The sequence below is a fragment of the Ovis canadensis genome, chromosome X (genome assembly GCF_042477335.2).
Source record: "Ovis canadensis isolate MfBH-ARS-UI-01 breed Bighorn chromosome X, ARS-UI_OviCan_v2, whole genome shotgun sequence".
Taxonomy (NCBI): domain Eukaryota; kingdom Metazoa; phylum Chordata; class Mammalia; order Artiodactyla; family Bovidae; genus Ovis; species Ovis canadensis.
In genome coordinates this window covers 54,064,747-54,090,000 of record NC_091727.1, presented here as the reverse complement: position 1 = coordinate 54,090,000, position 25,254 = coordinate 54,064,747, and the positions used below count along the sequence as shown (strand labels likewise).

Here is a 25,254-nt window from a genome sequence, read left to right as displayed (position 1 = left end):
CCCAGGGGCTCTGGCATGCCTCCCTCCCCACTGACGTGTCCGTAATACAGGGTGCAGTGTAAATGACTCACCTGGAGCCTACTTATGGAGCTTGTGGGAGCCAGGCATGTGGGGTTTTATTCCCCACAGACCCAGGGGGTAAAGATGAACCCCAGCCTTCTCACAGACAAGGAAACAAGCTGAGAGAGCTTAGGTGGCTGATGCAGTAAAGCTGGATCTGGGTGTCATGCCCTAGTTTCTCTTGAGTGCAAAGCCAGTCTTCTCTGCACTCACAACAACAAACCACAAGTGTGGCTAGTGTTTCAGTTACTGAGATGCAGATCTTGTTCCATGAGAGGAGAGCCACCATTGTCCCTGTCTCCTGTGCACTTGTGAAACACAGGTACCCAGCAGGGCAAAGCCACCCTGAAAGGTCCTAAGCCCCTTTGTGTGTGCGCCTTAGGAGGAGCTGCCTTGCAGCCAAGAAACTGGAGTCCCCTGGTAGGGAAGGGTTGCTCCAGAGGCAACACCAAGCAGGACTTTAACTTCCCCTGCGGGGAGGCACTCTGCCACATCAGAGAGGCTTTGCAACCAACCCCAGCCCCAGTTATGTCTCCACCAGTCTCACTCTATTCATCAAGTGTAAGGAATTGGGGAGGGCGGTCCTCAGATGGTGAAGGAATAGGACGGGGAGACCACTTTCTCCCCCACAAATTCATGGAAAGAACATTTGAATGCTGAGCAAATTCCACAGAACAACTTCTGAATGCTGGCAGGGGACATCAGGCACCCAGAAAGGCAGCCCATTGTCTTAGAAAGAAGGTAAGACAAAATATAAAAGATAAAACGAGAGACAAATGAGGTAGGGACAGAGATCCATCCCAGGAAGGAAGTCTTAAAAATGAATTTTCCGAACACCAGGAAACACTCCCATCGAGGAGTCTGTGGCAAGCCTTGGAACCACAGAGGGCAACGTAACCGGGAGGAAAAATAAATAAATAATTAAACCCCACAGATTACATGCCTAATGGCAACTCCCAGCGGAGAAGCAGCGCAGACGCTCACATCCGCCACTAGCAAGGGGGAACTGTTCAGGGAAGCACGGGCTGCATTGCTTAGGGTAAGGAGCAGGCCTGAATGCCCTGAGGGCAATCTGAGGGAACTAACTTGAGATAGCAACCCAAAGTGTGGGCTAGCTATCCCGTGCGAGCCCTAACCTAAGACACGGCCAGGCCCGCTCACGGAACAAAGGACTGAGCAGAGCTAGCTGGCTGCGGACCGGCACATGCCCTGCCGGAGACAGGCAGGCGAGGGCAACCAGACCCGGAAGGGGGCAATCGCTGCCCTAGAGAGACATCATCTACCAAACTGTAAGCAGGCTTTCTTGCTAACCAAGACTTCTTGGGATTTTGGATGGTGGACATCCACCGGGAGGGTCGCAGCCAGATATCAGCTCCCCAGAAGAGACACAGGGCATATCTGAGAAGGCACGCTGGTTGTACACCCAGAAAACTGAGCAGGTGGGAAGGGGGAGGCGATAAGATGCAGCCCTCAACTGGGGGCGACTGTGCTCGCCAGGCACCTGGTCACCTGAGTTGCTCGGACCAGGGAAGGGTACAAAACATAGTACGCCTTTGTGAAGTACCTGAGAACTGGAACCTGAGCGGCTTAGACCTGGGACGTGCATGCAACCCAGGGCCCACCTCAGACAGTTCCTGGCAGAGCAGCCTAGAGCCTGAACAGTGTAGACTGGGAAAGCACACACGCCATGAGCAGGGGCAAACCCAGTGTGGCCTAGACACTGCGCACACTCCCCACACAGGCCAGTGGTATTTGTTTGCAGTGTTCTTCCCTCCCCACAGCACGACTGAACAAGTAAGCCTAGAAAAGGGATCACCACCTTGTGTCAGGGCGGAAATTAGACACTGCAGAGGCCAATACACAGAAGAAGCTGAAATAAACAGAGGGAACCACTTTGGAAGTGACAGGTGAAATAGATTAAAACCCTGTAGGTTTTTATAGATCTTGAGAAGTATAAGCCAGATCAAGGAACTATCTGAAAATGAACTGACCCCACACTGTCCACAACAACACCAGAGAATGACCTAAATATATTTTTACCATTATCATTTTTAATTTTTTAAAAAATTTTAAGTCTTCTATTATTCTTTAATTTTCATTTTTACAACCTACTATTACTTTGAAAAAAAAAAGATCCTATTTTTAAAGCAAACTTCATATATATATGGGCTTCCCTGGTGGCTCAGATGTTAAAGCGTCTGCCTGGAATGTGGGAGACCCGGGTTCTATCCCTGGGTTGGGAAGATCCCCTGGAGAAGGAAATGGCAACCCACTCCAGTACTCTTGCCTGGAGAATCCCATGGAGGGAGGAGCCTGGTAGGCTACAGTCCATGAGGTCACAAAGAGTCGGACACGACTGAGCGACTTCACTTTCACTTTCTTTCTTTCATATATATATATATATATATTATAATTTTTGTGACTTTGTTTTTTTTCTTCAATATTGTATTTTTGAGACTCTAACCTCTACTCTAGATTTTTAATCTTTGACTTGGGTATTTCTTATCAATTTTGTACCTTTAAGAACCCAATCTTCAGTACCCGTTTTTACTTGGGATTTAGATTACTGGCTGGATTGCTCTCTCCCCCGTTGGACTCTCCTTTTTCTCCACCAGGTCGGCTCTATCTCCTCCCTCCCCCTGCTCTTCTCTACCCAACTCTGTGAATCTCTTTGTGTGTTCTGGGCTGTGGAGAACACTTAGGGGACTGATTATTGGCTAGATCTGTCTCCTGTTTATTCCCCCTTTTATCCTCCTGGCAACCTCTGTGTCCTCCCTCACTCTTCTCTTCTCTGTGTAACTCCGTGAACATCTCTGAGGGATCCAGACAGTGGAGAGCACATAGGCAAATGATTCCTGGCTAGCTTGCTCTCGCTCCTTTTGATTTCTCCTCTTATCCTCCTGGTGACCACTATCTCCCTCCCCCCTCTTCTCTTCTCCATGTAACTCTGTGAACCTCTACGGGTGTCCCTCACTATGGAGACACTTTTCATCATTAACCTAGATGTTTTACCATCGGTGCTGTATAGATGGAGAAGTCTTGAGGCTACTGTAAGAATAAGACTGGAAACCAGAGGCAGGAGGCTTAAGTCCAAATCCTGAGAACATCAGAGAACTCCTGACTCCAGGGAACATTCATTGATAGGAGCTCCTCAAACGCCTCCATACCTACACTGAAACCAAGCACCACACAAGGGCCAACAAGTTCCAGAGCAGGACATACCAGGCAAATTCTCCAGCAACAAAGGAACATAGCCCTGAGCTTCAATATACAGGCTGCCCAAAGTCACACCAAACCCCTGACATCTCAAAACTCATTACTGGACACTTCAGTGCACTCCAGAGAGAAGAAATCCAGCTCCACCCACCAGAACACTGACACAAGCTTCCCTAACCAGGAAACCTTGACAAGCCATCCATCCAACCCCACCCACAGCGAGGAACCTCCACAATAAAGAGGAAACACAAACTGCCAGAATACAGAAAGGCCACTCCAAACACAGAAATCTAAACAAGATGAAAAGGCAGAGAAATACCCAGCAGGTAAAGGAACAGGATAAATGCCCACCAGACCAAACAAAAGAGGAAGAGATAGGGAATCCACCTTATAAAAGAATTCTGAATAATGATAGTGAAAATGATCCCAAATCTTGAAAACAAAATGGAGTTACAGATAAATAGCCTGGAGACAAGGATCAAGAAGATGCAAGAAATCTTTAACAAGGACCTAGAAGAAATAAAAAAGCGTCAATATATAATCAAGAATGCAATAAATGAGATCAAAAACACTCTGGAGGGAAGCAACAGGAGAATAACAGAGGCAGAATATAGGATAAGTGAGGTAGAAGATAGAATGGTAGAAATAAATGAAACAGAGAGGAATAAATGAAAAAAAGAATTAAAAGAAATGAGGACAACCTTAGAGACCTCAAGGACAATGTCAAACGCCCCAACATTCGAATCATAGGAGCCCCAGAAGAAGAAGACTAAAAGAAAAACCATGAGAAAATATTTCAGGAAATAATAGTTGAAAACTTCCCTAAAACGGGAAAGGAAATAATCACCCAAGTCCAAGAAACCCAGAGAGTCCCAAACAGGATAAACCCAAGGAGAAATACCCCAAGATACATATCAATCAAATTAACAAAGATCAAACACAAAGAACAAGTATTAATAGCAGCAAGGGAAAAACAACAAATAACATGCAAGGGGATTGCCATAAGGAAAGCAGCTCATCTTTCAATAGCAAATCTTCAGGCAAGAAGGGAATGGCAAGGCATACTGAAAGTGATGAAAGAAAAAACCCTACAGCCCAGATGACTGTACCCAGCAAAGATCTCATTCAAATATGAAGGAGAAATCAAAAGCTTTACAGACAAGCAAAAGCTGAGAGAATTCAGCACCACTAATCCAGCTCTCCAACAAATGCTAAAGGATCTTCTCTAGACAGGAAACACAGAAAGGGTGTATAAACTCGAACCCCAAATAATAAAGGAAATGGCAATGGGATCATCCTTATCAATAATTACCTTAAATGTAAATGTGTTGAATGCCCCAACCAAAAGACAAAGACTGGCTGAATGGATACAAAAACAAAACCCCTATATATGTTGTCTACAAGAGACCCACCTCGAAACAAGGGACACATACAGGCTGAAAGTGAAGGGCTGGAAAAAGATATCCCATGTGAATAGAGACCAAAAGAAAGCAGGAGTAGCACTACTCATATCAGATAAAATAGACTTTAAAACAAAGGCCATGATAAGAGACAAAGGACACTAGATAATGATCAAAGGATCAATCCAAGAAGAAGATATAACAATTATAAAGATATATGCACCCAACATAGGAGCACTGCAATATGTAAGACAAATGCTAACAAGTATGAAAGGGGAAATTAACAATAACGCAATAATAGTGGGAGACTTTAATACCCCACTCACACCTATGGATAGATGAACTAAACAGAAAAGTAACAAGGAAACACAAACTTTAAATGATACAATAGACCAGTTAGACCTAACTGACATCTATAGGACATTTCACCCCAAAACAATGAATTTCACCTTTCTCTCAAGTGCACATGGAACATTCTCCAGGATAGATCATATCCTGGGCCATAAATCTAGCCTTGGTAAATTCAAAACAATTGAAATCATTCCAAGCATCTTTTCTGACCACAATGCAGTAAGATTAGATGTCAATGACAGGAGAAAACCTATTAAAACTCCCAACATATGGAGGCTGAACAACACACTGCTGAATAATTAACAAATCACAGAAGAAATCAAAAAAGAAATCAAAATATGCATAGAAACAAATGAACATGAAAACACAACAATCCAAAACCTATGAGACACTGTAAAAGCAGTGCTAAGGGAAAGGTTCATAGCAACACAGGCTTACCTCAAGAAACAAGAAAAAAGTCAACTAGACAACCAAACTCTACACCTAAAGCAACTAGAAAAGGAAGAAATGAAGAACCCCAGGGTTAGTAGAAGGAAAGAAATCTTAAAAACTAGGGCAGAAATAAATGCAAAAGAAACAAAAGAGACCATAGCAAAAATCAACAAAGCCAAAAGCTGGTTCTTTGAGAAGATAAACACAATTGACAAATCATTAGCCAGACTCATCAAGAAACAAAGGGAGAAAAATCAAATCAACAGAATTAGAAATGAATATGGAGAGATCACAACAGACAACACAGAAATACAAAGGATCATAAGAGACTACTATTAGCAACTATATGCCAATAAAATGGACAACGTGGAAGAAATGGACAAATTCTTAGAAAAGTACAACTTTCCAAAACTGAACCAGGAAGAAATGGAAAATCTTAACAGGCCCATCACAAGCATGGAAATTGAAACTGTAATCAGAAATCTCCCAACAAACAAAAGCCCAGGACCACACGGCTTCACAGCTGAATTCTACCAAAAATTTAGAGAAGAGCTAACACCTAAACTACTCAAACTCTTCCAGAAAATTGCAGAGGAAGGTAAACTTCCAAACTCATTCTATGAGGCCACTATCATGCTAATACTAAAACCTGACAAAGATGCCACACACACACACACACAAAAACTACAGGCCAATATCACCAATAAACATAGATGCAAAAATCCTTAACAAAACTCTGGCAAACAGAATCCAACAACAAATTAAAAAGATCATACATTATGACCAAGTGGGCTTTACCCCAGGGATGCAAGGATTCTTCAATATCCACAAATCAATCAACATAATACACCACATTAAGAAATTGAAAAATGAAGACCATATGATTATCTCAATAGATGCAGAGAAAGCCTTTGACAAAATTCAACATCCATTTATGATAAATACCCTCCAGAAATCACTAATAGAATGAACATACCTCAACATAATAAAAGCTATATATGACAAACCCACAGCAAATATACTCATAACACATATATATGGAATTTAGCATGATGGTAATGATAACCCAGTATGCGAGACAGCAAAAGAGACACAGATATGTAGAACAGTCTTTTGAACTCTGTGGGAGAGGGCGAGGGTGGGATGCTTTGGTAGAATGGCATTGAAACATGTGTATTATCATATGTGAAACGGATCACCAGTCCAGGTTCAATGCATGATGCAGGGTGCTCGGGGCTGGTGCACTGGGATGACCCAGAGGGATGGAATGGGGAGGGAGGTGGGAGGGGGGATCAGGATTGGGAACACATGTACACCGTGGAGGATTCATATCAATGTATGACAAAGCTAATACAATATTTTATAGTAATTAGCCTCAAAAAATAAGTAAAGTGAAAGAAAATGAAATACAGTTGAGTTTTATTGAAGCTGGTGATGATTTCATGAGTGTGTACACAGCTTTTACATGTCAAACCTACCACAATAAAGTGATTTAAGAAACTAGAGATGAAAGTAAAATAAAGGCATGCCCAAATTAAAAAAAAGAAAAACCCTCAGGGAATTTGTTGGTAGAACTGGCTTACAAGAAAATCTAAAGGAATTTCTTCAGGCTGCAATAAGTGAATTTAGATGTTAAGCAGAATCCATGTGAAAAAGCAAAGAGCACAGGTAATGGTAATTATATGAACAAAAATACTTTATTAATATACATTTCACTCCTTTCCTCCTGTATTTACAAAGCAACTGTCTAAAACAGTATCACATAAATTGTTGTGAAAGGGGTATTTGCTCAGTTGTCTCTAACTCTTGGTGACCCCTTTACTGTCGCCCACCAGGCTCCTCTGTCCATTGGATTCTTCACACAAGAATACTGGAGTGGTAAGCCATTCCCTTCTCCAGGGGCTCTTCGAGGGATTGAACCTGCATCTCCTGCATTGCAGGCAGATTCTTTACTGTCTGAGCCACCAGAGAAGCCCAGTTATTGTTGGGCCAATAGCGCACGGAATGTAATATATTTCTGTAACAGCACAAAGGAGGTGGTTGGGAGCAAAGCTGTATTAGGTAAGGAAGCAAGTCTGGATGGTGTCAAATCCATACAAACATATGCAAAGAATCAGAAATCATGACAAAGAAAGTGAATATAACAGAACCTATAAATAGATACCTGATATCCTGCCTTATATCAGCTTTTCATCACATTTTATATAATAATGATAAGAGTATATTAATGGGATTAGCCTTTATAGACTTACTATATATGTGACAATATGAGGCAAAGAGGGAAACCAGAATAGAGCGATACAGGAGTAATGTTTCTGTATCTCAAACAATTTGTGTAAATTTCAAGTTGACTGTGATAAAGTAAGATGTCTACGGTGGCATACAGCTAAGGAAATACCTTGAAAGTAGTGGAAAATCAGTAAAGAGTTTAAAATGCTGCATTAGAAAATATCCATTGAATGCAAAAGAAAGCAGTAAAATGAGGTCCATAGACCAAAACGACATGAGACAGAAATATATATTGGCAGATGTAAGTCTGTATCAACATTAAATGTGAATAGATAAAACAATCCAACCAGAAGGCAGACGTTGAGAGACCAGTTAAAAAAAAATCCAACTGTATGTTGTCTAAAGAGGACACAGTTTAGATTCTAAGATACACAAATTACCATGTATGTGTGTGTGTGTGTTCAGTCGCTCAGTCGTATTCAACTCTTTGGGGCCCCATGGACTGTAACTCGCCATGACCCCTCTTCATGGAGTTTTCCAGGCAAGAATACTGGAGCAGGTTGCTAGTTCCTACTCCAGAGGACCTTGCAGACTGAGATCTGGAACCTGAGTCTCCTGCATTGGCAGGTGGGTTCTTTACCACTAGCGCCACCTGGGAAGCCTTATATGACTCAGCAATTCTACTCCTAGACAATTTTACCCAAGAGAAATGAAAACATGCTCACACAAACACCTGTACTCAAATATTCCACACGTGTACTCCTAATAGCCAAACCTAGAAACAACCAAACTAATCGACAACTGGTATACAGATGAAAGAAAAACAAAAGAGGATACCGATATAAAGGAATACTACACGGTAATGAAAAAAGGGGTGGAATACTAATGCATGTAACAGCAAGGATGGGTCTCACCTGTGCAAATGAGAGAAACCAGACACAGAAGGCTACATATTATGTGATTTCATGTCAATGGATTTTTGCACACAGCACAACTGTTGGCACAGAAATGTATCTGCGTTTGCCAGGGTTTAGGAGTGAAGGAAGGAGTCTGACGGCAAATAGCTCAAGGGAGCATTTTTGAACGATGAGACATTTTCTACATTTTTATTGTGGTACCATTTACACCACGGTATATTTTTGTCAAAAATCTACAAACAGTAATACGTTAAAGTGTTGGCTTTTATCATATATAAATTATACCTCAATACTTTTCTTAAAGGAAAAGGAAATTTTAAGTATTTAAGTATTGGTTATTGTATCCATGTAGACCATGAGCTCCAAAACATAAAAATCATATTTTGGAATTCTTCCCAGACCCGGCCAACTCCAGGATTCCCCATGACACCTTTGTACTCTTATGACAGGACAGAGAAACTTGGTCTAAACCATGTTTACAATTCCCTCTCCCTCACCTCAAGTCCAGATGCTTGCTCAGTTCTGTCCATTTTACTTCGTAAATGTCTCATGTGTCTACATTTTCCCATGTCCACCACATCTGCTCTAGTCCAAAGCTTCCCTCCATTTACTTGTCAACCCCCTTCTAACGGGTCTCTCACATCCACTCAGGGTGTCTGTTTCCCTCTTCCCGCCCTCTCCCTCCCTCTCTTACAGTTGCAAAACTGTCTATGACTTTGTAGATAAAGGCTACTCTCCTATACAAGGTCTTGAAGGCATGGTCTAGCCTTTGCCCACTTTGCTACCAGCATCGAAAGGAGAGCTTCCTTTTCTTGTCTCTCTTATCAGGCTTCCTTCACACCCTCCAATTTCCTAAGCTTCTCCACTTAGATTGTCCCCGATTTCTGAAGCCTCCTGGTGAGTAAACTCCTTCAAGTTAGGCTTCACTTCCAGATATACAACGTAGGTTTTGAGAAGACAAAACAACCAAAGATCAAATTGCCAACATCCGTTAGATCATGGGGAAAGCAAGGGAATTCCAGAATAACATCTAATTCTGTGTCATTGACTATGCTAAGACCTCTGACTGCATGGCTCACAACAAACTACAGAAAATTCTTAAACAGAGGGCAGTACCAGACGACTCGACCTGTCACCTGAGAAACCAGTATGCGGGTCAAGAAGCAACCATTAGAACCAGAGTTGGAACAAATGACTTTCATAATTGGGGAAGGAGAACGACAAGGCTGTATATTGTCATGCTGCTTATTTAACTTATATGCGGAGTACAGCCCGTGAAAAGCAGGACTGGACGACTCCCAAGCTGGAATCAAGATTGATATTTTTCAGATACACAGATGATACCACACAGCTCAGATACACAGATGATACCACTCTGATGGCAGAAAGTGAAGAGCAACTAAAGAACCTTTTAATAAGGTTCAAAAGAGGAGAGTGAAAAAACTGGCTTAAAGCTCAACTATTGAAACACTAAGATCATGGCATCTGGTCCTCTCCCTTCATGGCAAATAGAAGGGGGTTAAGTGGAAGCAGTCCATCCTAAAGGAGATCAGTCCTGGGTGTTCATTGGAAGGACTGATGCTGAGGCTGAAACTCCAATACTTTGGCCACCGGATGCGAAGAACTGACTCATTTGAAAAGACCCTGATGTTGGGAAAGATTGAGGGCAGGAGGAGAGGGGGACAACAGAGGATCAGATGGTTGGATGGCATCACCAACTCAATGGACATGAGTTTGGGTGAACTCCAGGAGTTGGTGATGGACAGGGAGGCCTGGCGTGCTGTGGTTCATCGTGTCACAAGGAGTCGGACATGACTGAGTGACTGAACTGCACTGAAGAGGAAGCAGTGACAGATTTCATTTTCCTGGGCTCCAAAATCATTGCAGATGGTGATTGCAGCCATGAAATTCAAAGACACTTGCTCCTTGGAAGGAAAGCTATGACAAACCTAGCTTGCATGCATTCTCAGGCACTTCAGTAGTGTCCAGCTCTTTACGACCCCATGGACCGAGGCCCACCAGGCTCCTCTGTCCATGGGATTGTCCAGACGAGAATACTGCAGTGGGTTGCCATACTCCTCCAGGGGATCTTCCTGACCCAGGGATTGAACCCATATCTCCTAAGTGTGCTGCCTTACAGACAGATTCTTTACCACTGAGCCCCCTGGGAAGCCCATGACAAACCTAGACAACATATTAAAAAGCAGAGACATCACTTTGCTGACAAAGGTCTGTAGAGTCAAAACTATGTTTTTCCAGTAGTGATGTACAGATGTGTGAGTTAGATCATTAAGAAGGCTGAGTGCCAAAGAATTGATGCTTTCGAATTGTGGTGCTAGAGATGAGCCTTGAGAATCCCTTGGACAGCAAGGAGAACAAACCTGCCAATCCTAAAGGAAATGAACTCTGAATATTCACTGGCAGAACTGATGCTGAAGCTGCAATATTTTGCCCACCTGATGCGAATAGCTGACTCATTGGAAAAGATCCTGATGCAAAAAGATCGAAGGCAGGAGGAGAAGGGGGCCACAGAGGGTGAGATGATTAGATAGCATCACCAACGCAATGGACATTAACTTGATCAAACTCAGGGAGATCGTGTAAGGACAGAGGAGCCTGGCGTGCTGCAGGCCATGGAGTTGTAAATAGTCGGACATGACTGAGCGACTGAACAACCACCACCTCCTCCACCTGAACTTTCAGCTTCCCTAAGGTGCCACCGCCCCACTCTCCACAGGGCTAAGAAGCTTTCTGTGTCTGTCAGTGGTAAAGGCTGAGACTTATGTCTTCACACACTCAGTGCCCCCTGCTTAGGGCTGATGGTGGGTCCTTACAATGCTCATCACTCCCTCCCAGAGCTCAGACCAGGGAGCCTTCTCACGACAGTAATGCAGCACCCTACCCTGGTACAGAAAAGGGAGTTGGAGCTGTTTACTCCCTCTCAATGTGTTTTCTCCCTTTACATTCATTTGCACATTTCTTCTTGAGTCACCGAATCCAACTCTGCTCATCCCCACCTGGTTACTGTAACAAGCTGCACCTGCATCTCTATCAGGGCGGGTGCATGTACCCCTGCACTATGTATTTTCTTTCTCCTTTCCCTTCAGAATCTCTAGACTCCCAGACACCACCCGCAAAAGGGGCAGTGATGCAGGAGAGGTTGTGACTCTCATCCACAGCCTGGGTCAAAGCACAACTGTGTTATATATAACCTCTTTCACTCTTAGAATGAACGTTATCTTTTAGCTTTCCTCCTGGTTCTTGGCCAGCCCACTCACTGTTTTTTCCCCTCCTTAGGTCCATTCCCTGTGTTTCTCCTTTGCCGTTTTCTGTGTCTGTCTGGTCCACCAGTGTGATATTCCCATCATCAACCTTACATCACTGGTCTTGTTATTTCAAGCATTGCAGATACATCCTGAAATATGCTAGTAAGCAATGTGTGTGTACTAAATGAAGGAATATTTTTAATGATTGACAGGAAAAGCATCTCCTCCATGTAGGAGTCAGTATATAGGTGTCGTATTTGTAGCACCGTACATAAAGCCTTGTGTCTTGTTCCAGACACTGTAGGGGTGTGGCTCTGTCGTCATGTCCTGGTGACCTTGCATGTCCCCTTAGGATACGTAGGCAAGGCTAAGTTGCAGGCTGACTTGAATCTTGGCAGAGAACCTACTATTGCTCTTGCAGCAAGGGGAGATAAGCAGCCTGATGAAGAGCTGCTATGAGGCCATTTCTCACCTGCCTCCTTATCCAGCTGGAGGTGACACAAAGATGTTACTCATCCACCCCTGGTTTCAGTTGAACATAGGATGGTCTCCGTAGCCCCAGCTCAGAGTACAGCTGTGGACTAGAGAGCTGCTCAGTGCCATAGGGCACAACTGTGGGCTCCTTCCTGGCAGAGACCCACAACCTGTTGTGCCTGTTACTGAGGCCTTCCAATTCAGTGTCAAACCATGGGACTAGGGACAAGGCAACTGACACCAGGGTCATATTGCTTCTGCACTGTCTCTAAGTTAGAATCTGAATCCATTTTGGGTCATTGCCTCCTTACTGGCCAAGCCCGTAGAAGGTGACAAGCCAAACTAACAGCTGCAGTGGTTCACTGTGGCCCTGTAGCTCCTGCTGTGTTACTTAGGGACTGGCTGCCTGACTACATGACAGAGTCTGGCGTTGAGTTGTGTGATGTTGCGTGACCGGAATATTGGCTTATTTTGTCATCACACATAGCAAGGAGCACAGTTTCCACCACATACTATGACTTAGGGTAGCCTTGTCAGTCCTCATTAACAAACCCACCATAGAATGGATGCCCTGTCTGATGCCAGCTACTGAATCAATATATTTATTTAGGCAAAATGTGTTTCTGAAGTCCAATTCATTTTAAAAGTGAACCTTATAGTCTACCTGAAATTCAAAATCTGTATCACTTGTGAGAGAATTATAACTGTAAAGGTAAATGTTTAAATGAAAAAATGGAGTAAAGTAAGCCATATCCATTTGCAATGTAATGCCTACTTCATGTTATCTTGTTTATTCTTCATAACAAATATTTAGTGTAAACTTGTAATTTCCATTTTAGAAATGGGGAAACAGATCCAAAGGATGTAAATACCTTTCTCACCTTCACACAGTATGTGTCAGAGCCAGTACTGATACTCTTAGTTATGCCACATGCTGTGCTTAGTCGCTCAGTCGTGTCCTAGTCTTTGCCACCCCATGGACTGCAGACCGTCAGGCACCTCTTTCCATGGGGATTCTTCAGGCAAGAATACTGGAGTGGGTTGCCGTGGCCTCCTCCAGGGGATCTTCCCAACACAGGGGTCAAACCCAGGTCTCCAGACTGCAGGCGGATCCTTTACCATCTGAGCCACTAGGGGAGCCCAGTTAGGTCATGTCATAGCCAATTAAGGAGACAGAGCAGATAAGACTCAAGTCATTTTGGCTCACAAAGTTCCCCTCATTCCTTTCCCTTTTCTTCTAGCTAGGATCTAATCTTGTCAGGCAGCTCCATGACCTAGGGGCTTTTTTACATACTTTTTGGTAAGATGGGATACTCTAAGCTAAGTCTCATGGTAGATTTGAACCTCCCATTTTCAGTCCTTTTGGACCTGGATTTTCATACCTCTGTAAGGGCACAACAGCTGCTATTTATAATCCTGTTATTCGCCAAGCAGAGTGAATTCTGAATAAGTCCTTTGTTGCACAAATATGTATTTTTTGGTGTGTGAGGATGCAGACGGGGGCTCAGAGATGTAAACGTTATTATGTTAATAATAAGGATATAAGGGAGGAATCAGATAGCTGGAGGACTTCCCTGTAGCTCAAACGGTAAAGAATCTGCAGGAGACCAGGGTTCGATCCCTGGGCTGGGAAGATCCTCTGGAGAAGGGAATGGCAATCCACTCCAGTATTCTTGCCTAGAGAATTCCATGGACAGAGAAGCCTGGCCCGCTACAGTTCATGGGGCTGCAAACGGTCGGACATGACTGAGTGATTCACTCTGGAGGGCTTCTGAGATCTGGTGACTATCAAGCCAATGGACGACACCATGGAGAAAAAAAGATGTTTGTGGCTGCTCTCTCCCTGCAGCCAAAAAACCTGGAAGGCAACTCAGAAATGTGTGAAAGATACGCTGTGCCATTTGCCATGGACATTGACAGCAGTTTTTGTCCTGTCTCCCTACAACCTTTAACAATGGCTTTGGCATTCCATTTCTCTACAGGACAATACAAATATATTAAGTTTTTAAAAATGTTTCTCTGTCAATGATTTCATCAGGGACACCATATGAGATTTGGGTGGCACGTTTTGTAAACCCATTTATTCAAGAGAAGACTTCAAGAGAAGCTTTTATGAATTTTTTACGTGTGGGTATATATATGTATGTATATGCATTAACATGTAGATTACACCTAAAGCATATGTTATGACCAAATTTTTTTAACCCTAGAAGTGCAAGGGTGGTTTAAACGTACAAGGTTACCAATGCAATTCACCACATTAATAGAAAAATGGAGGGAAAACAATTCTATGATCACAACTGATGCAGTATAAGGGTTTGATGAAAATTAATCTATATTCAAGACAGTAAACTAGGAATAGAATGGAACTTACTCTGACAAAGTATATCTACAAAAAAGCAACGTAAACAGGTTGTAATGGAGAAGATTTTTCATTTCCTATTGGGGAAAATGCCGATTATCACTTGCTTTAGTCAAGACTATTCTGGCCAGGTTTGTTCAATGCTGCAAAGTGAGGAAAGGTTTAAGGTTTAAGCCAGTAGAAATTGTTGATATTCAAATCTAATAGTATACTTTGAAAAGCAAAAACAATCTGGATCTAAATTTGTGGAATTAATATGCGTATTTAGAGGCATTGTTGGACAGAAAATCAATATACCGACATTCTATCTCTACATACATCCTCAGGTAGACAATAAAAATCGCAAACCATGAATTTTCAATAACATTAAATACCCGGGGATAAATTTAACAAAACGTGCCAGTAGAAGACGAAACTTTATTGACAGAATTTAGCAGTCAAATACACAACATAAGAACAGCATAGATGGTTTCAGTTTATCTTCTTTCAAGCAAATGGTTGCCCTTCACCTATAATATGAATATTAAAAAAGTTACTTAGCAGAACTTTATTTCGATGACAGGAGAGGTATACAAAGTTCACTGCAGTTGTAGTTTTATAAAATGGACTAAAACAAGAACACTAAGGGTGACCCTTTGGCTTACCTTCAGTTAATCCTCTCTAGGGATTTTATAGACTTTTCAAGCACATTACCAGTATTTTTAAAAACACACTACTCTTCCTAGTTATACAAGAAAATAAGGACACTGAGTTCAGAACAAATGAAATCAATGGAGCCTATCAGAAGGTAGTTTTCAGTAGAAGGCAAAACTGTGTACACATTCAGTAAAATATCTAATAACAAAAAACGCCCTAAGGAAAACAAAATACACAAAAACTGAAACAAAAAATCGCCCAAAAGTATCATTTAAATGCATTGGTTTGAAATAATATTCCGAATATAGGATAGCTAAACAGTTGTTATCTCTGTTACTGCTTAAGTGAAGTAAAGAAAAAGGCCAGTATTGCATTTGTTTCTTCTCTACTGTGGAAAAGTGGAGAAATTTGCATTTGTTCTAATTTATGCCTGATATGGTTGTTTTAAGTCGGTTAAACATTTGTCCCCCTTTTTTCTTGTGGCCCTCATGTAATTCTAAATGTTTCTCTTCACCCTGGAAAGCATTCCAGTGGGTATAATAAACTATATAGTGACACTAATTTTAAGTCATTACTATCACTGGAGACATGGGGACATCAAAATGTGAAGCAGAAATAGGACTGTTTCTCACAGCCACACCAAAAATGAAAGAAAAAAAAGAGAGAAAAAAAGAAAAAGGAGAGCAAGAGGGAGTATGAGTGAGAGAGAAAAGCAGGCAGGAAGAGAGAAGGAAAATCTGGAGAAGCAGATTTCTTTGTTTGTTTCTAAATGATACTGGCTTTTGAGAGAAAACTCTGACCAATTTCAAAAGTTCATCCACGGTATGTGTGATGTTTAGTTATTTAGTTACTGTGGGGTCTGTTAAATAGTATTTGTTTTTCCACCCTACTAGCCATTTCCTCAATATGCTGAAAATATTTGAGTTCCAGATTATACTCAGTTTTAATTCTATAATATAATGTTAATGTCTTGTTCTTATTTCCAATTACATATACTTGGGCTTTGTCCATTTTCTTCACAATTATGTAAACTGAGAGGAATGGACTGGCAGTTTGGGGTTGGCAGGTACAAACTATTATATTCAGAATGAATCAACAACAAGGTCCTACTATATAGCACAGGGAACTAATGTCCAATCTCCTGTGATAAATCACAAAAGAAAAGAATATTTTAATATGTGTGTATATAAATATATATATATTAACAAATTATGTAAACTAGCACATTGTCTTTATTTATTGGTTGAGTTTATTTTCCTCTTCCTAACAATTTATACCTGTCTTTTATTAAGTATCTTTTTCTTTATCCCTTAGGTTTATTCTGTTGCTCTTTTATTTACCTTTTATGTTGGATGTAGGATTTTATATTTATGTACCTTGTAATTTATGTATTTTCTTTTTAAATACCACACATATCGAGGGCTGAGATTTTTCTATGAGAACATTTTAATCATGTCCTGTAGTTACTTGAAAGTAGTCTGAAAGTTGTATTTTCATCTAATTGTTGTAATGGAATGGGGGGAAAAAAATGTAAAGTGAAAATATTTAGAAGGCCAATACACAGTAAATTCTTCCCTAACTAGGAAGTTCTTTCTTTAAAATCAGAACTGTGCAATTCACTCTCAGCAATTTGGAAAACACGTATGTGAAAGATACTAAGTAGATTACGAGGGAAGAACTAGAGTTACAATCTTTGGCCTTCAAAAGTGTTTAAACTCATGTATCAAAGAGGCAAAATAACATACTTGATATGGTTAGAGACGATTATATCATGAGGCTCAGATTTTTATTAGTTCCTTAAGAGTGAGACTGGGGTGTATGGCAAAGTCATCCTAGTATTTAAAGTAATGATCCTCCAATTAAAATAAGCAACCTCCCCCGCCCAAAAAAAAGACCAGACGTGGGGACATTTAGTGTGCTTAGCATAGGTATCTTACTCACACCTGTCTTGAATATCACTGACTAAATGCACTCTCTCAACTAGATTAGCCACAGAAACAGGAAACTAGACTATCTTTTGCCATGTTATGATTCAGTCATTTCAAGGTTCACTGGGCAAAGGATTTAAAATGCAACTAGTTTTTTAAGAGCTAGAGAATTCAAAATTTGAGAGAATTTAGCAAACATCAAGCAGAATGTTGGCTCATTTTCTTTTTTAAAAAAATTAATTGATTTTAATTGGAGGCTAATTACAATATAGTGGTGGTTTCTGACATACATTGACATGAATCAGCCACAGGTGTACATGTGTCCCCCATCAGAATATGAAATCTCAATTCCCCTGTTATAATTTGATTCATGATTATATTTTATGATAAATACATCATAAAAAAACAGAGTATTCTTGTATGCATTCCGTCGAAGAGAATCAGAGAATGCAAAAATTAGCATCGAAAAATCAGCATTTTAGTGTATCTGTTCTGAATTCACAATTTATATGAGTAAAGGTGAGTTTAAAAGTTAAGGGATTTCACAGAATCACACACATTATGCTAAAGCTGGTACTGGAACCTACTTGGATGCCTAAGCATATCTCATATAAACTGATATTGATTACAAATGCATCCCATATTTGCTACAAGCAGAAATTATAAAAGAATCTGAAAATTTTTAGCTGTTGCTTAAAGTACTTATATTCAAGAGAAGAAAACGGTTTCCTATTTTCAATTCGATATGGCTTTGATCCTGTCTGTTTCTTTATTTGAAAGTCTGTAAGTCAGGCACTCAGGCATCTGGGGTCTGAACAATCTTTCAACGAAGATGTGAACTCTATTGTTAAAATAACAGTAATGTTCCCTCTATATTAGTAAAGATATACTATTCTGAAAACAGAAACCACATAAATTACTTTCTGAATGGATGACATACCTGCTTCTGGCATTTCAACAGGCTCTATATTTGATGCAAACTCCTCCCTGACATCAGGACCATCTCCACCTTCACCCCCAGTCTTTGCCAAAGACAATTCCTGGAGATCAGCTTCCAGGCCAGAATCTTTTTTTAAAAAAATGCATCAATTCAGCTGTAAAGCATACAGTATAAACAAGGGAATGATGATATTCATTCCCTCGGTGTTATGAATTCAAAGCCTTAGGTTGTTATGCTAAAAATGTGATGAATAAGAACCTCAGGAGCATTACTCCGGGAATGTTTTGCTGGAGAAAAAGGAAAGCAGAATTTTCCGAATGTTATTACCATTTTCCTTTTCCAGGGTTGTCCTCAGACAACTTAGTTGCCCCCCTCTCTTTGTCTTGAAAACAAGGGAAAATTTGAGCAACCACACTAACCTACAACCTATACTCTCCTCAGATTTTCAGGAATTATCTGAAGTCTTTTTCTAATGTTTCCTTTCCTCCTCTTATTGGTTATGTCTTAAGGCATGATGCACAGATACACTTTACCTTCAGAGGCATCCTTCTCCTCCTCTTCATCACGATTCACTGGATCCTCTCCATGGACCTCCTCCTTTCTAGGTGTGATATCCTGAATCTCAGCTGGTGGTTCCTCTTGTTCAGGTTGCTCAACACTGGGCTGCTGGTCCCAGTAGAGTGTGCATGCAAATAAAAACCTTTTGTTGTTAATACATCTAACAGCATAAATATATCTGATCCTAAGTAAACCTAACAACATTTTTCCCAACACAATTCTATGCACTTACTTTGAATAAAGTTACTCTTCCCACAGAGAAGAGTGAGCTCCCATAAGAGTTACCCAGAAAGACTTTGGAAGTTATTTCAATCTATGTTGGGATGGAAGTATGCAGTCTGTTGTTAATAAGAAGGAGGAGGGAGTCACTGGGCACATTTCCAGGGAGTTTAACAGGATACTCCTCCAGGCAACACCAGACTGTAATACACCTGGATCAATGTTCCTTCCTAAGACAAACTGTCACCCTTTATCAGCATGGAAGACCTTTATCACTGCATCTGTACTACTTAACATCATTTTCTCAAAAAGAAACTTGTGCTAATAGAAAACATCAAATGGTAAGGTACTCACGACCACAGGTTCATCCAGCTGGGAGGAATCTTGATCTGTAGGTCCCAATGTTGATGCCACCTGCCCACTCATATTTCTCCCTGAAAGTAGAATATTGTGATTTAGAAAATGTATTTAAGAGTACAGCTATATTTGATCACTTTTATGACCATATGGTGACTTTTTTTTTAATGTGAAAATACATTCAAAAGAAAACTCTGGTTATGTATGAGTGTACATGCATTCAATTACACCAACTACAGTCACTTGCAAAGCCATTTGTGTCTTTCCTACGCTGGCAGAGAAATCACCTTCAGATACACAGGAAGGCTGAATTTTTGTGAGGAAGTTTGATTTCACACCAGAATTCTCCATCATGAAGATGTTTAGTGACATACTGCTAGGAATTTAAACACTCAGGACTATTGCTCTTGTCACACTCCTATTCACCAGACCTATTTTCCCCAACTGCTTGGAATTCAGTTGGAACACGAAGAAAGCCTCAGTCTTTCCAGCCTATGGCGATTTTCTCAGTGTCTGTGGCCGAGGTGAGGCTGCATACAGAGCAACCGGTCCACTTCTCTCTTGGCACCTTACCACAAACCTCGCGATACAGTCACAACCTCTCTACGGTCCGGTTTCTAGGCCTTTCCTTAATCGCCCACCCCGCCCCCTGCCCACGTCCCACTGCCGGCCCCAGATTCTGTGCTCTGTCGTCAGTTCCAGGGCCCCAACGAACCAGATATCTCAAATAGCACCCCCAAGTCTCCCCCTACCATCATCCTACCCCCTGCCCTCCTCTGCCCACTGCCCTTCCTCTCCAGCCACCAGGGCAAGAACTATGGCGTCGCGACACTTGTGAGGAGAAAGATGGCTACATTGAAGGCCTTCTGCCTCAAAGGCCCCAGATCGCACTGCCTGACCCGCCCAAAACTCGCTGGCTCCCCCTCACACACACGCACACTTAAACTCCAGACAGGACACATTTGTGAACCTACCTGGTGAGTCTCAAGTAGTGAGAAAGAACCAGCACTGAATAAACAGACCCGGTTCAGGCCCAACGCTCCTCACAGAATGCTCAGGAACGCGTATGCGCAACAAGGGGCATGCGCAGCAAGGGGTGCGCGCGCACACGAACACACTGCGCATGCTCCCTGCGTTGGGCGTCTGCAGTGCGGGTTGAGGTTTTCCCGCCATTGAGGCAGAGTCCTGGAACCGCAGGGTCTTTGGAGGATGAGAAAGGGGCTTGAGAACAATATTTTTTTCTTTCCAGTGCACTCTTTCTTATGCATCCACACACTGTGGTGATAGGTAGTCCCAGGTTACCCTTAGTGGAGAATGTGTCTCTGAAAGACAATCATGAGAGACATAGATATTATGTTTTTTAATATCTATTTTTATACATGCTTTGATAAACCAATTCCTTCTCTGCTTTTGGGTTTTCCATCATACTCCCAATGGCTTTACTCACTTCCATGGAATAAGTACATAGATAGATACCTCTGTTTCCACTTTTTTCTTGGGGCACTGCACATTTAAATCTCTGAACTGGTAACTAGTGTCTCTGAATATACCTCTGGTTCCTATACAGTATTGTCTTTTTAGCATCGGACTTTACTTTCACCACCAGGCACACCCACAGCTGGGTGTTGTTTCCACTTTGGCTTAGCCTTTTCATTCCTTCTGTAGCTATTTCTTCACTCTTCTCCAGTAGCACATTCTTCTTATTCTATATAGCGGGAATTTTCCTACTTACTAGGAGTTTTAATTTTCCCAATTTTACCCAAGAGAAAGGAAAGCATGTTCACACTAGGATCTTTACTCAAATATTCTATTCATGTACTCCAGATAGCCAAAACTAGAAACAGCCCAACTATTCAACAACTGGTATATAGATGGAAGAAAAACAGAAGAGTATACTCGTACAAAAGAACACTACACAGTCATTTCAAAAGGAACTACTGATGCATGTAACAGCAAGGATGCATCTCAGCTGTGCCAAGGAGAGATGTCAGACACAGAAAGCTATGTATGATATCATTTCATGTCAATGGATTTCTGGAAAAGCACAAATAGAGGCAGAGAACTATATCTCTGGTTGCCAGGGTATAGGAGTGCAGGAAGGAGTATGAATTCAAATACCCCAAGGGAGCATTTTCAAACCAATGGGACGATTTCTACGTTTTTCTTGTCGTAGTATTTACACAATGGTATGCATATGTCAAAAGTCAACAAACGGTAATGCTTTAAAGCATTGACTTCTACTGTATATAAATTATATCTCAATACTTCACTTTTTTAAAAAGGAAAAGGGTCGCTTAAGTATCTAAATACTGGTTATTGTATCCATCTAGACCTTGAGCTCATAGACATAAAAATCTTATTTGGAATTCTTCCCAGACCTGGCCAACTTCCAGGATTCCCCATGACACCTTTGTACCCTTATGACAGGACACAGAAACCTGGTCTTAACCAGGATTACAATTCCCTCTCCTTCACCTCAAATCAATATCCTTGCTGAGTTCTGTCCGTTTTACTTTGAAAATGTCTAATGCATCTACTTTTTCCAATGTCCACCACATCTGCTCTAGTCCAAAGCCCCCCTCCTTTTAATTGTCAACCCCCTTCTAATGGGTCTCTCACATCCACTCAGGGTGCCTGTCTCCCACTCACCGCCCTCTCCCTCCCTCTCTTACAGTTGCAGAACGGTTTATGACTTGCTAGGTAAAGGCTACTGTCCTACACAAGAACTTGAAGGTATGGTCTAGCCCTTGCCCAGCTTGCTAACAACATGGAAAGTAAAGAATCCTCTTCTTCTCTCTCTTATGGGGCTTCATTCATACCCTCCAATTCCTCAAGCTTAGATTGTCCCATATTTCTGAAGCCTCTGGTTAGTAAACGCCTTCAAGCTAGGCTTCAACAGTATATGGAACGAGAACTTGCAGACATACAAGCTGGTTTTGAAGAGGCAGAGGGACAAGAGATAAAATTGCAACCTTCGTTAGATCATGGGGAAAGCAAGGGAATTCCAGAAACACATCTACTTCTGCTTCATTGACTAGACTACCTCAAGGCCTCTGACTGTGTGGATCACAACAAACTGGAAAATTCTCAGAGATGGGAGTACCAGACTAGCTGACCTGTCTCCTGAGAAACCGGTATGAGGGTTAAGAAGCAACAGTTAGAATAAAACATGGAACAACGGACTGCTTCAAAGTTGGGAAAGGAGTAAGACAAGGTTGTATAATGTCACTCTGCTTACTCAACTTACATGCAGAACACATCATGGGAAATGCTGGGCTGGATGACTCACAAGCTGGAATCAAGGTTGCTGGCAGAAATATCAACAAGCTCAGATGTGCAGATCATACCACTTCAATGGCAGAAACTGAAGACGAACTAAAGAACCTCTTGATGAGGGTGAAAGAGGAGAGTGAAAAGGCTGGCTTAAAACTCAACATTCAAAAATATAAGATTATGGTATCCAGTTCTATCATTTCATGGAAAACAGAAGGGGGGACTTGGATGCATGGACAGATTTAATTGTGGAGGCTCCAAAATCACCGTGGATGGTGATCGCTGCCATGAAATTAAGACACTTGATCCTTGGAAGAACAGCTATGAGAAAGCTAGTAGACATGCATGCTCATTGCTTCAGTCGTGTCTGACTCTTTACGACCCCATGGACTGTAGCCTGCCAGGTGCCTCTGTCCATGGCATTCTCCAGGCAAGAATACTTTAGTGGATTGCCATGCCCTCCTCCCATGGGGCATGGCAGGGCATCTCCCAACCCAGGAGTGAAACCCATGTCTCCTGCATCCCGTGCATTGCAGGGAGATTTTTTTTTTAACACTTTATTTATTTTTTACTTGAGGGATAATTGCTTTACAGAATTTTGTTGTTTTCTGTCAAGCATAAACAAGAATCAGCCATAGGTACACCCATGCAGGCGAGTTCCTTACCACTGAGCCACCAAGGAAGCCCATGTCAAACCTAGACAGCGTAGTATAAAGCAGAGACACCACTTTGCCGACAAAGGTCTGTAGAGTCAAAACTGTGGCTTTTTCAGTAGTCATGTACAGATGTGTGAGTTCGATCATTAAGAAGGCTGAGTGACAAAGAATTGACGCTTTTGGTTTGTGGTGCTGGAGAAGACACTTCACAATCCCTCGGACAGCAAGGATATCAAAACAGCCAATCCTAAAGGAAACCAACTGAATATTCACTGGCAGGACCGATGCTGAAGCTGAATCTCTAATACTTTGGCCTCCTGATGGGAAGAGCTGACTCACAGGAAAAGACCCTGATGTTGGTGATCAGGATGGGAAGCGTAAAGCAGGTTATGCCCTGGTGACTGCTGAACAGGTTTTACAAGCAAAATCTCTCCCCCAGGGAACCAGGGCTCAGTTAGCGGAACTTTTGGCTCTGAACTGAGCTCTAGAGTTAAGCAAAGGGCAGCGAGCAAATGTCTACACTGATTCTAAGTATGCTTATTTGACTTTACACACTCATGCTGCAATATGGAAAGAAAGAGAGTTTAAAAGGGCAACAAGAGAACGTATTAAGCATTTTAGAGAGATCCAGAGACTTTTAACGAATATATATTGTCCTAAAGAACTAGCTGTTATGCATTGCAAAGGGCACAGCAGGGATGGGAGTAAAGTAGCTGAAGGTAATCAGCTGGGTGACTGTCAAGCCAAAAAAGCTGCACTTTAGGAAACCCCTTCACTGCAGATACCTTTGATCTGGACAGGTCCTGTGGAACAGGAAAACCCACAATATACTCAGGAAGAATTTAAAAGATATGAGAAAAGAGGAGCAAAGAGTACTGATAAAGGATGGCTACGGTCCAAGGATGGAGATTAATAATTCCTGAAAATACTCTATGGAAATTTCTTAAGGGTTTATATCAGAGTTTTCGTTGAGGTGTAGAGAGTACTTCAGGTCAGTTCAGTTCAGTTCAGACACTCAGTCGTGTCTGACTCTTTGCCACCCCATGCATTGCAGCATGCCAGGCCTTGCTGTCCAGCACCAACTACCAGAGTTTACCCAAACTCATGTCCATCGAGTCGCTGATGCCATCCAGCCATCTCATCCTCTGTCGTCCCCTTCTCCTCCTGCCCCCAATCCCTCCCAGCATCAGGGTCTTTTCCAATGAGTCAACTCTTCACATGAGGTGGCCAAAGAATTGTAGTTTTGCTTTAGCATCAGTTCTTCCAATGAACACCCAGGACTGATCTCCTTTAGATGGATTGGTGGGATCTTCTTGCAGTTCAAGGGACTCTCAAGAGTCTTCTCCAACAACACAGTTCAAAAGCATCAATTCTTCAGCGCTCAGCTTTCTTCACAGTCCAACTCTCACATCCAAACATGACCACTGGAAAAACCATAGCCTTGACTAGACAGACCTTTGTCGGCAAAGCAATGTCTATGCTTTTGAATATGCTATCTAAGTTGGTCATAACTGTGCTTCCAAGGATTAAGCGTCTTTTACTTTTGAAAGATTGTTGCTGAAGGAAAAGATGCTGGGATTCTTGGCCTCCAGAGGAGAAGAATTCAATCCGTGGCCAGAGACAAGGCTTGATCACTCAGAGCTTTTATGTAATAAAGTTTTATTAAACTATAAAGGAGATAGAGAAAGCTTCTGACATAGGCATCTGAAGGGGGCATAAAGAGTACCCCCCTGCTAGAGGAAAGGAACAGAATGGGAAAGACTAGAGACCTCTTCAAGAAAATTAGAGATACCAAGGGAACATTTCCTGCAAAGATGGGCTCAATAAAGGACAGAAATGGTATGGACCTAACAGAAGCAGAAGATATTAAGAAGAGGTGGCAAGAATACACAGAAGAACTGTCCAAAAAAGATCTTCATGACCCAGATAATCACGATGGTGTGATCACTCACCTAGAGCCAGATATCCTGGAATGTGAAG

General features: G+C 41.9%; 1 long non-coding RNA gene across 4 annotated transcripts in view; it reads right to left on the bottom strand.

Moving 5' to 3' along the window:
- Positions 1-15,110: 15,110 nt before the first annotated feature.
- The window catches only part of LOC138930235 (uncharacterized), a 71,992-nt gene continuing 61,848 nt past the window's right edge, over positions 15,111-25,254 (bottom strand). Inside the window, exons 2-6 of one of the 4 annotated variants that reach the window (XR_011446136.1) lie at positions 20,320-20,667; positions 19,343-19,422; positions 18,745-18,874; positions 18,212-18,337; positions 15,111-15,216 (exon numbers count right to left, since the gene is read on the bottom strand). This is a non-coding gene — a long non-coding RNA (uncharacterized lncRNA). Of the gene's footprint in view, positions 15,217-18,211; positions 18,338-18,744; positions 18,878-19,342; positions 19,423-20,319; positions 20,668-25,254 lie in introns of those variants that run through there. The other 3 variants (XR_011446133.1, XR_011446135.1, XR_011446134.1) reach the window with 3 other exon arrangements.